The 12,154-nt window shown below is 52.2% G+C and overlaps 1 protein-coding gene across 1 annotated transcript in view; it reads left to right on the top strand.

Moving 5' to 3' along the window:
• Window positions 1–4,341: 4,341 nt before the first annotated feature.
• Window positions 4,342–12,154, top strand: part of LOC121438940 (hippocalcin-like protein 1) — a 104,895-nt gene continuing 97,082 nt past the window's right edge. Inside the window, exon 1 of the mRNA XM_041639453.1 lies at window positions 4,342–4,588. The gene's annotated coding sequence lies outside the window, so the exon portion shown is untranslated. The remainder of the gene's footprint in view (window positions 4,589–12,154) is intronic.

A 12,154-nucleotide genomic window follows, 5' to 3' on the forward strand; every position in this document is an offset into this window, starting at 1 on the left:
AGAAACTGGGCCTGTGGCCCAGCAGTCGGCATCCTAACAGGCTCTCAAGGGATGCTGCTGGGCGCTAAGGCCTGGCATTCATTGCATTGCATCTGCACTGTCTTGATGTCCACGGAGACAACCGCAAACACATATGGTTATTGATTGAGCACTGGGGTTGTAGTCAATCCAAACACACTCAATTTCAAAGTTAATGTGGAACGAGAATAAAAAATACCTCATTCATGATTCTCACATTGATTTTTCACATACGTACAGGATTAAGTAAAACGCACCATTAAAATTGATTTCAGGTTCCAGGGAGATGGCTCAGTGGTTTAATGCAATTACCAGACAAGCACGAACACCTGAATCCACATCCCTAGATCCCACATGTTTTAGTTCGCTTTCTCTGTTGTGATAAAATATTCTAACCAAAAGCAGCTTAGGGAAGAAAAGGGCTTATTTAGTTATACTTCCGTGTTACAGTCTACTGAGGGATGTCATGGCAGGAACTCAAGCAGAAGCTTGAAGTAGAAACCGTGGAGGTATACTGTCTGCTGTGGATACTTGCTGGATCAGTCTCTGGCTCACTGGCAAGTGGTGGTGTGCACCTATAATTCCAGCGCTCAGGAGGCAGAAGCAGGCAGAGCTCTGTGAGTTCGAGGCCAGCCTGGCCCACATAGAGAGTTCCAAGCCAGCTAGGACTCCACAGTGAGATATTCTTTCAAAACAAACAAAAACAAACAACCCCTCCAAAAAATTGGGTGGGGGTGCTTGCTGGAAAGATGGCTCAGTGGTTAAGAGTGCTAGCTACTCCTGCAGAAGATTTGATTCCCAGTACCTACATAGTTGCTCACAACTGTCCATGACTCCAGTTCCTAGGGATCTGACACCCTCTCCTGGCCTCCAAGGAGCCCTGGCGTGCACGTGGAGCAGACATATATTCAGGCCAAACAGCCATACATATAAAATAAGTTTTAAAAAAAGAAAGAGAAAATCAAAACCAAAAACCCCTGATCCCTGTGTGAGGCATGTACTAAGGTCTCAGGGCATCAGCAGCTCAATTTCCTGGAATAGAGACTACACTGAGAACAAGGGGTGGGTGGATGGGGGGGCGGCAGGCAGGTCCTTCCCAGTTTACACTGGTTCGGAACAGTGGTCAGGGCCATTGTTTGTATTTAACTTTGGAGTTTAACTTCTCCCCGAGGGATCTGATTCACACAGAACCTGAGCTAGCTCTCATTTTCAGACAAGGAAAAGCCATCAACGCAATGCACAGAGCAGAGCCTCGTGTCAAGGCTTCTGATTCCTGTGGGCGGATCCTGACAGGCTGGGGACTCTCCCTCCAGCCAGCTGTCAAAATCCACAGTAGCACAGACCTGTAAACCCAACTTGGTGACCATGGAGTGAGTGCTCCAAGATCAACATTTGCAGTGGCTGAAGTACACTTCATGGTTTATGGAGCCATTTCCCACTCCTTAGTGTGTCTGAGCCGACCTGCCTCTCATCAAACCTACCTGATGGTGGAGTAATCTCAAAGCCATCAGAGTCTTGTCCTGTAACACTGACCAAACGTGGTACAGCTGGGGCTAGCCCCGGGCCTCCTAACTGACATGTTGGTTTTCTATATATGTGCTGCGTGGTCAGGCTGATGGAAGAGGACATAGTGGGCCTGGAGGAAGAGGCCAATGAAGAGGAGAGAAATGCGCCTATCATTTCCTGGATACTTACTACGCTGTAGGCCCTGTGTGTACACCACCTGTTTAAAAGCATCAATATCCATCCACATTTAGGAACTAAGAGCAGGAGGGGGAGCAAGATGTCACAGTGGGCAAAGGAGCTTTTCTGCCAGACTTGATGATCTGAGTTAAAATCCTGGAACCCACGTGGTAGAATCAAAGAACCAGCTTCTGCCAACTGCCCTCTGATGTCCACACACATGTCGTAGCACATGAACACTCACACATGCACACACAAATAAATAAATGTAAAAAGTAAAAATAATAAAGGGATGCTGGAAACCTCGATCCTGGGTCAGTTGGGGTGACTGCAGAGAATGTTCCAGGCCTGTCAAAGCAGGGGTGGGAGGATGGTAGCTAAGAAGAGGTAAGGGAGGGAATCATTATGTCTCCCAGACACCTCATGAGGTATGTCTTAAGTCCTGAAGGTCCCGCCCCTCTGTCCTGGTGCCTCAGCATCCAAGGTAGGACAGAGGAGTCCCAAAGATGCAGGGGTAAGACCTCCTTAAAGCCATGAGTAGGTTCTGGGGCCCTAGCATCAAGACCAAGGAGGGGTGATAGGTATAGATTAGACTGGCCAAGTGCTGGGTTTGAAGGCAGGCCCCACTACATATAGCTACAACCAAGTTTCTTTTCTTTTAATCTTTTTTCTTCTTCTTCTCCTTTTTTGTTTTTTGTTTTTCAAGACAAGGTTTCTCTGTATAAAAGCCCTGGCTGTTCTGGAACTCATTCTGTAGAATAGGCTGACTTTGAACTCACAGAGATCTGCCTGCCTCTGCCTCCAGAATGCTGGGATTAAAGACATAAATGAGCCACCACCAACCGGCTACACTCATGTTCCTTAAAGTACTATATAAGTTAGCTTTTTATTTAATCTTAACATTAAATTTATTTACTCTGTGTATGTGTGTGTGTTGTTTGACTGGGCATCCAAGAAAATCGTAACTCCCAGAGTCCCTCACAACCAAGTAGGTCCATATGACTAATTCTGGATGTGAGCGTAAGCGGAGAACTGGGCTAAACTACTTCCAGGCCTGGCACCCCAAAGACCTCCCTGAAGTGCTGCTGGTGTTCTCTTGGCGTCCTCTTAAAGGATGTTGCAGACTGGTGGAAACTGGAGGGTTTGCTGACATCCCTAGAGAGAAGCTAGACGGTTTCTGAATGTCTGAGTGGGGGCTCCCTCTTCCAGGCTGAACTGCAACCTGGAAGTGGATGAGTGACCATAGTACAAAGCACCCTGCCTGGACCGACTGGATCTCTGAAGTCCTCTGCCTTTGTCCTCCACTTGCTGGGGTGAGGCTGCCAAGGGCTTCTTACCTGTAACCCGACATATCTGTGCAGTTGGAAAGGGACAGAATGACCTTCGATTGGGCCTTTACTGGGTAGGAAGTCGTCGTGGTCCACGGGACCACGACAAGCCCGCTAGCATCATTGTACAGGTGTCCTGTAACCCTTGCAGCCATCATCCCCTTGCGTCTTCTGGGTTTAGCTTTGCCCTGTTGCACTAGAAGCTGGAAGGAATGGAGGAGGCCCTGGGGCTGCCCTTCACCCTCCTAGCCGCTCCACTACCGGTTCCCCTGGCAGCCTCCTGTATAGTAGGAGTTCACTCGCATGTTTTTGTGGAGGAGGATTTGAAGGAGGGATTTGAGTTTTTCCCTAGAGACGCCAGAGAGACAGTTTTGTCTCTGCACAACAGGCTCGCCCAGCTCCTCATATAAACTGTTTCTGTGGTTACCTGTCTTCTGGGATGTTTGCAGTGGGTGGGCATGGCAGGTGCGATCTGCCAGGGTATGCCGGGAGTTGATGAAGGAGCTACCGTGCCCCTCCCTGGCACCTAGAAGGCCAGCTGTCCCTAGTATGGGAGATGTCAACCAAGCCCCCCTCCTCACCAGGAAACTGAAACCACACTGAATGTCAAGGGAGGCAAAGCCCCAAAGAAGGATCCTGGCCCTCCTCACTGTTTTATAGGTGGGGAAACTGAGACTGAGAGAATGAATCTAAGGGTTTTCTTGGCAAGACCATTGAATGAGTTGGGAGAACTTCAACGGGAATCCAGGTCTTTCTGCCTCCAGGCCACGCTCTCCTCTTTAACGAGGCGCGGGAAGGTGGGTGATAGGTGCACACAGGACTGGCGTGGAGAGGGAGGGAGGAGGGCCTGGCGGGCGGCCCAGAAGGTGCTGGGGTGCCTAGGGCGACTCAGGCCTCTTTTCCACTTCCCTGGCCACCAGGGCCGCACTTCCTGCCAAGAACTGTGGGGGCGGGGGGCGCTGGAGTAAAGCCGGCCCCTCCGGGCGCCGCCTCTCGGCCTCTCCCACACCCGCAGGCTAGAGGCCAAGGGTGAGGGAGGTGGGACCAGCGCTCGGCCCCTCCCCTGCACCAGAGTCCCGTGGGACTGACACCCAGCCGGGAATCTGCGAGCGGTCAGGGTGGTGAGAACCAGGGGTCGCGAACCGAGGGTCCAGCAGTGGGTGTGTCACAGGACGGGGGCGTGGTCGGACTGCAGCCGGGGAGGGGCTCAGTCTGGGGGCGTGGTTGCGGCGTGGGGGGCGGATCCTTAGGAAACTTGAGTGCCCGCCCTCGCCGTGTGCCCCGCCCCGGCCTCCGCCTCCGGGTCCCGCCTTCTCGTCCCTTCCTTCCCGGGCTGGCGGCGGCTGCGGGTGGTGGACCTGCGGATCGGCGGCGGTCGCCCACACCTCGCTCCCTCCTGAGCCGGCGGATCCTTTTGTCTCTTCGAGCGGCGAAGGTCGCAGGGCCGACGCAGCGGCTGCGGGCGCACGGACGCCCGAGCTCCCAGTCACTTCCCTGGCCTCAGCCGCCGCCGAACTTGGTCTCGAGAAGCCGGCGGACCGCGTCCAGTGCCGGAGCCGGTAGGAAAGGGGCTACTGTGGGGCCGCGGGGCTGCGTGGAGGGAGCGTGTATGCAACTGCTCGTTGCGACCCAGCTGTGTGAGTGCGCGGGTGTGTGCGCACCGGTGCTGATGGTGCCTGTTTCTCTGCGTGTTGGACTTGCAGCAGACCGCGGACCATGGCGTGGCTCTAGAATGGCGTGTCCTCGTGGGGATCGGTGTGCTCGGTGGGATGTACACTTTTCAGACTGCGTTGGTGAAATTGTGTGTCGGGGTGCAGTTGCCGGTGGGGACTAGTACAGGGCAAGTATGGAGGGGGAGCCGCTGTGCGCAGCGTGGGAGTGGAGGGGTGGGCGTGGGCGGTCAGGCCCCCGCAAGCTGAGCCCCCGGTTGTTGTCGCTCGGCGCAGTGCGTAGCTCAGGAATATGATGGTACGGTTAGGACCCGACCTGCATAGTGCCTGACTCATGGGTAGCGGGAATTAATCCTTCCCCACGGGGATGGGGGGAGGCCCACAGGGTCCACGTGGGACGCTTGTGGGCTTCTAAAAGGGATGGGGACCCACGCGGTAGTGATCAGCCCTGGGACAGTGGGAAAGATCAACCCAGCCCTGGCCTTGCCGTTACCAGCCCTGAGACCTGAGCCAGACACGCCACCTTCTTGGGTCGCAGTTGGCGTCTCTGTCTTATGGGTACGGTCCCTCTGGAGCTGTCCTTTATGGAGCTGAGAACGCACTATGTGCAGTTCTTGACACAGAGTCTTGCACACAGTAGGTGCTCTTCACTGGATTCTCATCTCTTTAAAAAGAAATTTGTTTTGTCTATATTGTGGATGACGCTCTCATTTCCTCCTCTGCTGTGGTTTGTGCCTCCTTCCTGGCTCTAACTTGACAGTGAAAGCTTGGGAGATTCGAGAAAGTTTAGGCGGCTGGGTGCGCTGCCTTCTGTCCTTACCGCGGGCTGCGTGGCGCGGCCTTCGCGGGTGTGGAAGCCCGCCGTGCAAGGCACCACCCAGCGTCTGCGAAGAAGGTTCCAAAAGCCTGCGACTACAGACTGGAGCCCTTTTGTTCAACAAGTGCCTGGAGGGATGTCGCTCTTGGAATTCGAGTCGCTGTGTGAAAGTGGCGGTCTCCGTAGACACGCAGTCTATGGTTCCTGGAGCCTTCCTCCCCGCCTGGTCATTGGGGAGGCCACCCTCTGTTCTCCGAGCCACTACCGAGCCCCCCCCCACCCCCCAAGAGGAGGGTATTTGCCAGGACTCCAAACCCTGTTAGACACCGCCCCCCACCCCCAAGCCCCACCTGCCTCTGCTCCCATGCAGTCATCCCGATGCAGGAGGCCGAGGTCCGCGAGGCGCCCCTCCTTCCAGTTCCACTCCTTGATTAAAAAAAGAAAAGAAAAAGATATATTTAATAGTATTAAAACATGGTTAAAAAAACGCACTGCCTGGATATGCATACTGTTCTCTACTCAGCCCATTGCCTTTCAACATTTGCTCTGTGCCAGTCCGAGTGGCGTGTGGGGCTCTGCTGCTGCGGCCCTGCCAAGTCCCTTGATGGCTTTCTTTCGCTGCCTTCTTCTTCTTAGTACCCTTCCCAGGTTAAAAACAGCCTTTTAGCAAGGGAGGAACAGAACCTTTTGGTGTCAGGGACTCTCAAAACAGAGCTCTGGTGGGGACTGGGCTGGGCTGGGGATGCCTGCCACCTGCCCTTGTATGGGATGCTCCTAGGTGCTCTCGCAAAAGACCTAGCAGGCACTGAGACACGGAAACATAAACCTCTGGTTTGGGTCCTTTGGTTTGTCTTCAGAACCCTGAGGTCTTTGAGATGATGGCCATCCAGGGATGTCAAGCTGGTTTATCATCCTGATTTGATGTCGGGGACTTTAGAAAGCCACCTGTTCTGAGCCTTAGCAAATTATTTTATATCCTAAAGAGAAAATGGCTTTTGACTGGAATCTTATCTCCCCCAAATCAGATTTAATAATCATTTTAAAAAATCAGTCTGACTTTCTCGGCTCAAAAGACAGACCCAAAAGCTGTCTTGTTTTGTTTTGCTTTCCTGGTTAAAGCCAGCCCTTTGTCTCAAGCAAACCAGTATTTTGGCCTTGGATCTATTTCTGTTTCACTTTTGAAAGCGCCTGTAATTACGGAGCTCTTGAGGTTTTATTGGATAATGTGCCAATGGGAAGACCCAGGGGCTGTGCCTCTCCCTGTCTCTCAGGATGTAGTGCCACTGCCTAACGTGGATTCCTTTGAGCCCTGCTTTTACAGTGTTTCCTAGGTGAAACATAACTGTCAATGTGTCTTAACAGGTCAGAAGCCATGTCTTTGAGAATGGATGTCTGGAGGCTGTTGGCTTGTGAGAGATCGGAGCAGGTGGACAACCCAGATGAACAGGGGTTTGCCCAAACTCTGGCTAGATGCTTACTTATGACCAACAGTGTGGGGGAGAGAGAGACAGACACACACACACACACACACACACAAACACACACACACACAGAGATAGAGATAGAGAGAGAGAGAGAGAGAGAGAGAGAGAGGAGACAGAGATAGAATGAGAGAACGTGAAGGAATTGTTTTAGATGTAGACCCAGTCCCCCTCTCTGGCCACAAGGCTGTGCAGAATTAGAAATTCCCATGGAGGAAGAAGGTCCAGGGCCTCTTGCTAGGTTAGCTCCATCCTTACCCAGAGAAGCTGTTTTCTTTTGTTAGGTGGTAGACCTGTTTCTCTTAGGTTTTTTGAACTCAGCACTCAGGATCCACATCCAGTTCCACACTGGCTAGGCAGCAGGATGCTTTCTGTGGCTTCCTCTCAAACTTCCTCTCAGACTCTGTATTGCCCCTGATAAATGGTGGGACTCTGGGTGTACCTGTAATCCAATGATAATCCCAGGCCGTCCCAGGGAGCCTCAGTGTTTCCTTGGGATTGAAGGTTAAGCTATTTGGCAACTTGGTTCTTTACCTAGGTTAGGATCTGGTTTGTACTGGGTCCCAAGCCAGGCTTGTTTGGTGTGAGGGATGCTTTCAGTTTACGAGTTGCTGGCCCAGGCTTGATGGGGATTATGTATGTTTTTGGAGTTTGTCAGGATCTGATGTAATCGTGCTAGGGAAGGGAGGGCCCATTTGGAGTTAGGGTGAGCCGACACCTGGAGCTTTTGGTTGTGCTCTGCTTGGCCCCCCTCCCGCTCAAACCTACAGTCGTTTGGGGCTACTTTGGGGTGTCTGTGTGTCTTTAATTCTCACATTGTTCTTGTAGTGAGATCCTTTTAAGTTGGGTTCTTAATCTGTGGAGGATGTAATTACATATGGAGGTATCAGGATGGGCTGAGGGGCTAATCCCTTAGTGCCCCTTGTTCTACGTAAGAGGAGAACAACATTCACTTCAAAACCACCTACTAGTGGGGCAGGTTGTAATATATAACTGCAGATAATATAGTTTGACAGGTAAGATGTTTCTTTAGTGCTGATGAGCAAGGCGTGAGCTTAAAGAAATTACACACACACACACACACACGTTAGAGAGCCCTATCTTGACCATGTTGGTTCAAGTAAAAATGAATTTCCAAGGCAAAGCTTTACACCTCAGCATTTATGAACCATGACTAACTGAACCCTCTCTTCTCCCAGGCTTTCCCGGCTCACCGTCTCCCGCCAGCCTGAGGGTAGGAGGTGGCGCTGCTGGGAGCTCTTTTCCTTTACCTTAATGACTCTGGCGCAACGCTTGCCAGCCTAGTGGTTCTGCTTTCCTGGTACCCTATTTGTTTCTTTGTGGTGTTTTGGGTGCAGCCTAAGTTGGCAAGCAGCCAGGAGCCTGGAGGTGGAGGTGCCAGTTCAGCTCTACCTCTTTCCTTTCAGCAGTCTTCTCCAGGAGCCGGCAAGGGGCCTCTGACTAAGAAAGCGCAAGACTGGTTACCACAGCTCTGTGAAGATTCCCATGATCCTAAAGAAAAGGAAGAAAGGGAGTGGGGCTGTAGCTCTGTAGTAAAGCTCTTGCCTGCCTTGCCTGACGCTCTAGGCTCCACCCCCAGGATTGCCAATTAAGTTTAAAATGGAAGAAGGCCTGGGTCAGGGGGTAGGGGAATTCAACTTGCACAGCCTTCATGGATTTTGCTTCAGTATCCTCGGGTCTCTATTGAAACCCTTCCTTTCTCTAAGTCTGCCTCAGCCGAGGCTGAGTCCCTTAGTATGAGTAGCATAGGCAGTGCACCTGCCGAATCCCCTAAACTGGTAGGTGACACACATCTATGTCAATCCCTTGGCTGCAGCTCTGGTTCCATGTTCCGGGATAGGATATAGGGTTCATGATACCCATCCCAGCTGGTCCAAAACTGTGTTGAGCCCACATTTTTTACCTATCATAACTAGACTATCTTCTCTCCTCAGCTGTGGAAGCTCTGTGTCGTAAGTAGGGACGAGGGCTCTTTTCTGTCCCTCATTGCTCTTGGTGAATCTTCAAAGTGAATCTGGACTGCCTGCCTCTTCCCCTCAGCCAGAGCCACTTCCTCCCTTGTACCGTGCCTTCTGGTACTCTCGCTACAGCATTGCCACAAGCAGCTCTATGTAGGGGTGCACATTCGGGCATCTTGCTCCCCCAATCAGGTTTGTCCTCTTACAGAGTAAGTGCTATTTCCCATGCCTCCTGCGAGCCTCTTCCAGTCAGGGTCTGGGAAGGCTTAAGCTGAGAATGGGGTGGGCAAGTCATCAAAAAGCCTTTGGAGGTCAAGGGACCCATGTAGGAGAGCCTCTGCCTAGGAGAGGAGCAAGGGAGCTTCTGGGGGGTCGGGTGGGGATGCCTTCTAAGTGGGAGATGTGGGGAGAGTAGAGGGGCTGGGTGGTTTGCTAACCTCTCTCTCTCCTCCAGAATTCTGTAACTACGAGATTTCTACCTCTGCAATGCTGTACTATAACTCAAATAAAGTTATGGCCCTTTTAAGCGTACAGCTCAATGATATTTCTCTCAGTCTACAGTTACATAACCACCACCATCATCTGGCAAAGGCTCCTGAGTCTTTTCCGAGTGAGACTTCATGCCCATGGGCAGTGACTCCCTGGCCCAAGCTCCATCCACACAGCCCCTTGTCACCAGATTCCCTTGCTTTTCCTTTTCTCCCTCCTTCGCCTTCCTAGGTTTGAGCCAAGGGAGCTCTTCCTCGGGGTCATTTTGGAATCTTCCAGGTAGAAGTGACTTGAACCGGGCGCTTGTCCATCTCATTTCTACATGGCGAGCTCTCTTATTGGCTTCCCTGGCCTGTACCTGGCATAGTCCTGGTCCCTAAGATGGACTCCGAGGACACGTGCCGGACTGACTACAGTTGCTTCCATCCTAGTTCTTTCATCTAATATCTAGTAGATGAGTGCACAGCGGAGTGTTGGAATTTGGGGTACAGGGTATATGTGCCTGAGATGCTGTGGGGGCCTTGCTGCAATTACCGTCTCCTTCATGAAGAACCTGGGAAGCAAATGGCATCAAACCCGTCTCTTAGAGATAAGAGCTGAAGAGGCCCAGGACAAAATAAAGAGCCTCAGACTGTCTGTGTCCCGAAAGGTGAAGACCCAGAGCTAAGCCAGGCCTTGTCCCCTGCTTTGGTTGTCATTATGTGCCTGGTGTGACCTGGCCTGGGCCGTCTTCTTGTACGGACTCCTCATCATTTCCTAAGCTAAGGTAGCACCTTCCGGGGCGTGAGTGGTACACGACGTGTCTTCGTTTGCCTCCATGTCTGGTCCAGCTGGCAGCTGGCAGCAGTAGCTGGACTGTGGCCATGTAGAGGGTTCTCTTGGGACGTAAGTGGCGAGGGTGGGCATCCTTGGGCGGGGGAGTGCTGGAGTATTGAGGTGTGCTCCAATGCCTTCCACATTTCAGAAGGAACACTCTCCTTGCGCTTGCGGGTACTAAGGAAGCCAGCGGAGGAAGGTGCCCTGTTTGACCGGGCGCACCAGCAGAGGCATGAATTGGCACAGACACCCATGCGAGCAGTGCTCAGACCTGAGACCTCCAGACACACCGTCAGGTCCCAGGCTGCTGCTTTCCCATTGATACGGGCAACTCTCATGGTAGACAATGAGGATGTCTTGTTTCCTTCCATTTGTAAAACAGCTTGGGAGAAGACAGGGACCTCTGGCCCAGCCACAGCATGTGCTCTCTGGTGTATTGTCTGGGAGGGTTCTGGGCCCACCTGGACCTTCAGAAGAAAGGTGGCAAGTCTGTGGCCACTGTCGCTGGTTAAGCCTCCTTGGTTGGCAGCACCTCTGTGCCGTTAGATATTTTTCCAATTCATGTTGAAGGGACTGACACGTGTGTGTGTGTGTGTGTGTGTGTGTGTGTGTGTGTGTGTGTGTGTGTAAAGGCTACTGGAAGGGAGCCGGGAATGTCTGGGTTTGGAGTTTGGAAGACCATTTTGGGTCTTCTTGATCTCGTGGCTTCTGAAATCCCCCTTCTTGGGTTTCCTCTTGCATCTACAGGGTCGCTAATATTGGGGCTTCCAATATTCCAGATGACTCTGCAAGTTGCTTCTCATGCTCAATGAGGCTGGGCCTCCTGCCCCTTGCCCAGGTTTTCAGGCCGAGGAGTTTTGCTTGCAGTGCTCACAGTCAGACCCAGAGCGGTGTGCTCACGAATCATACCGTGCTCCTTCTCAGTGAGAGAATGCTCTGTGCTCTGCTTTCAGTCTGCAAAGGGTGGTGCTGCCTGGAAGCAGAACCAATGGCAGTCCTCACCCCTCCCTGCCCCTCCCTGTCACTCCCACCCTTCCCATTTGCTTCCCTGTACATAATTTTTGGAGGGAACTGAGAACCTCTTAAAGATCTGTCATTTCCAGCACCATGCAGGGTTGTTTTTCATTTGTTTGTTTTCCTGCTTACTATTGTTGATAGATGCTGTCCTGGGGCTGCAGAGGTGGCTCAGCAGTTGGGAGCACTGACTGCTCATCCAGAGGACCCGGGTCAATGCCCAACACCCGCATGGCATCTCACAACTGCCTGTAACTCTAAGATCTGACACCCTCAACACACACATGCAGCCAAAAACACAATGAACATAACTATAAATAAATAAAAAAATAGATGCTGTCCAGCCTGGGTTCCAAGCAGGGTTTTCCCCCACACCCTTGCCCAAGTGTAGCTGGGTAGAGATGTCGTTTGTTAAAAACCCCTCCACAGTGTCTGCGTGGGTCGTGTGCTTGGTGGCACAGCCTGGACAGGGGCAGAGCCATGGCTTCCAGGTGGGGTATGTGACCTGTAGCTGCTGCCTTGGCATTTTCAGCTAGTGAAGTTAGAAGCTAGCCCGTCTGGGAGACAGCCATGTCAGAACTCTGGCCTGCCTTCATCCTGGAGTCTTAGACAAAGACTTGCTATCCTCTGTTCCCAGTGCTACTCTCTTGCTGAATCTGACATAGTGTGGCCTGATGGTCCCCTGACCCCACTGTCAGGTGAGATCCTGGAGTTTGGAGATATCAGTGAGAATGGGGCAGATGAAATAAAAGCACAGGCGAGGGGTTCAGGGCCTCTCAGTCAGGGGACCCCACAATATAGGGGTTCTTTGCACCAGGAGCTCCCTCCCATAGCTTGTCTTGGGGAAGTTACTGACTTT

This window comes from Microtus oregoni, unplaced genomic scaffold, assembly GCF_018167655.1.
Source record: "Microtus oregoni isolate MIOR12 unplaced genomic scaffold, Mior012 000058F_ref0000040, whole genome shotgun sequence".
Taxonomy (NCBI): domain Eukaryota; kingdom Metazoa; phylum Chordata; class Mammalia; order Rodentia; family Cricetidae; genus Microtus; species Microtus oregoni.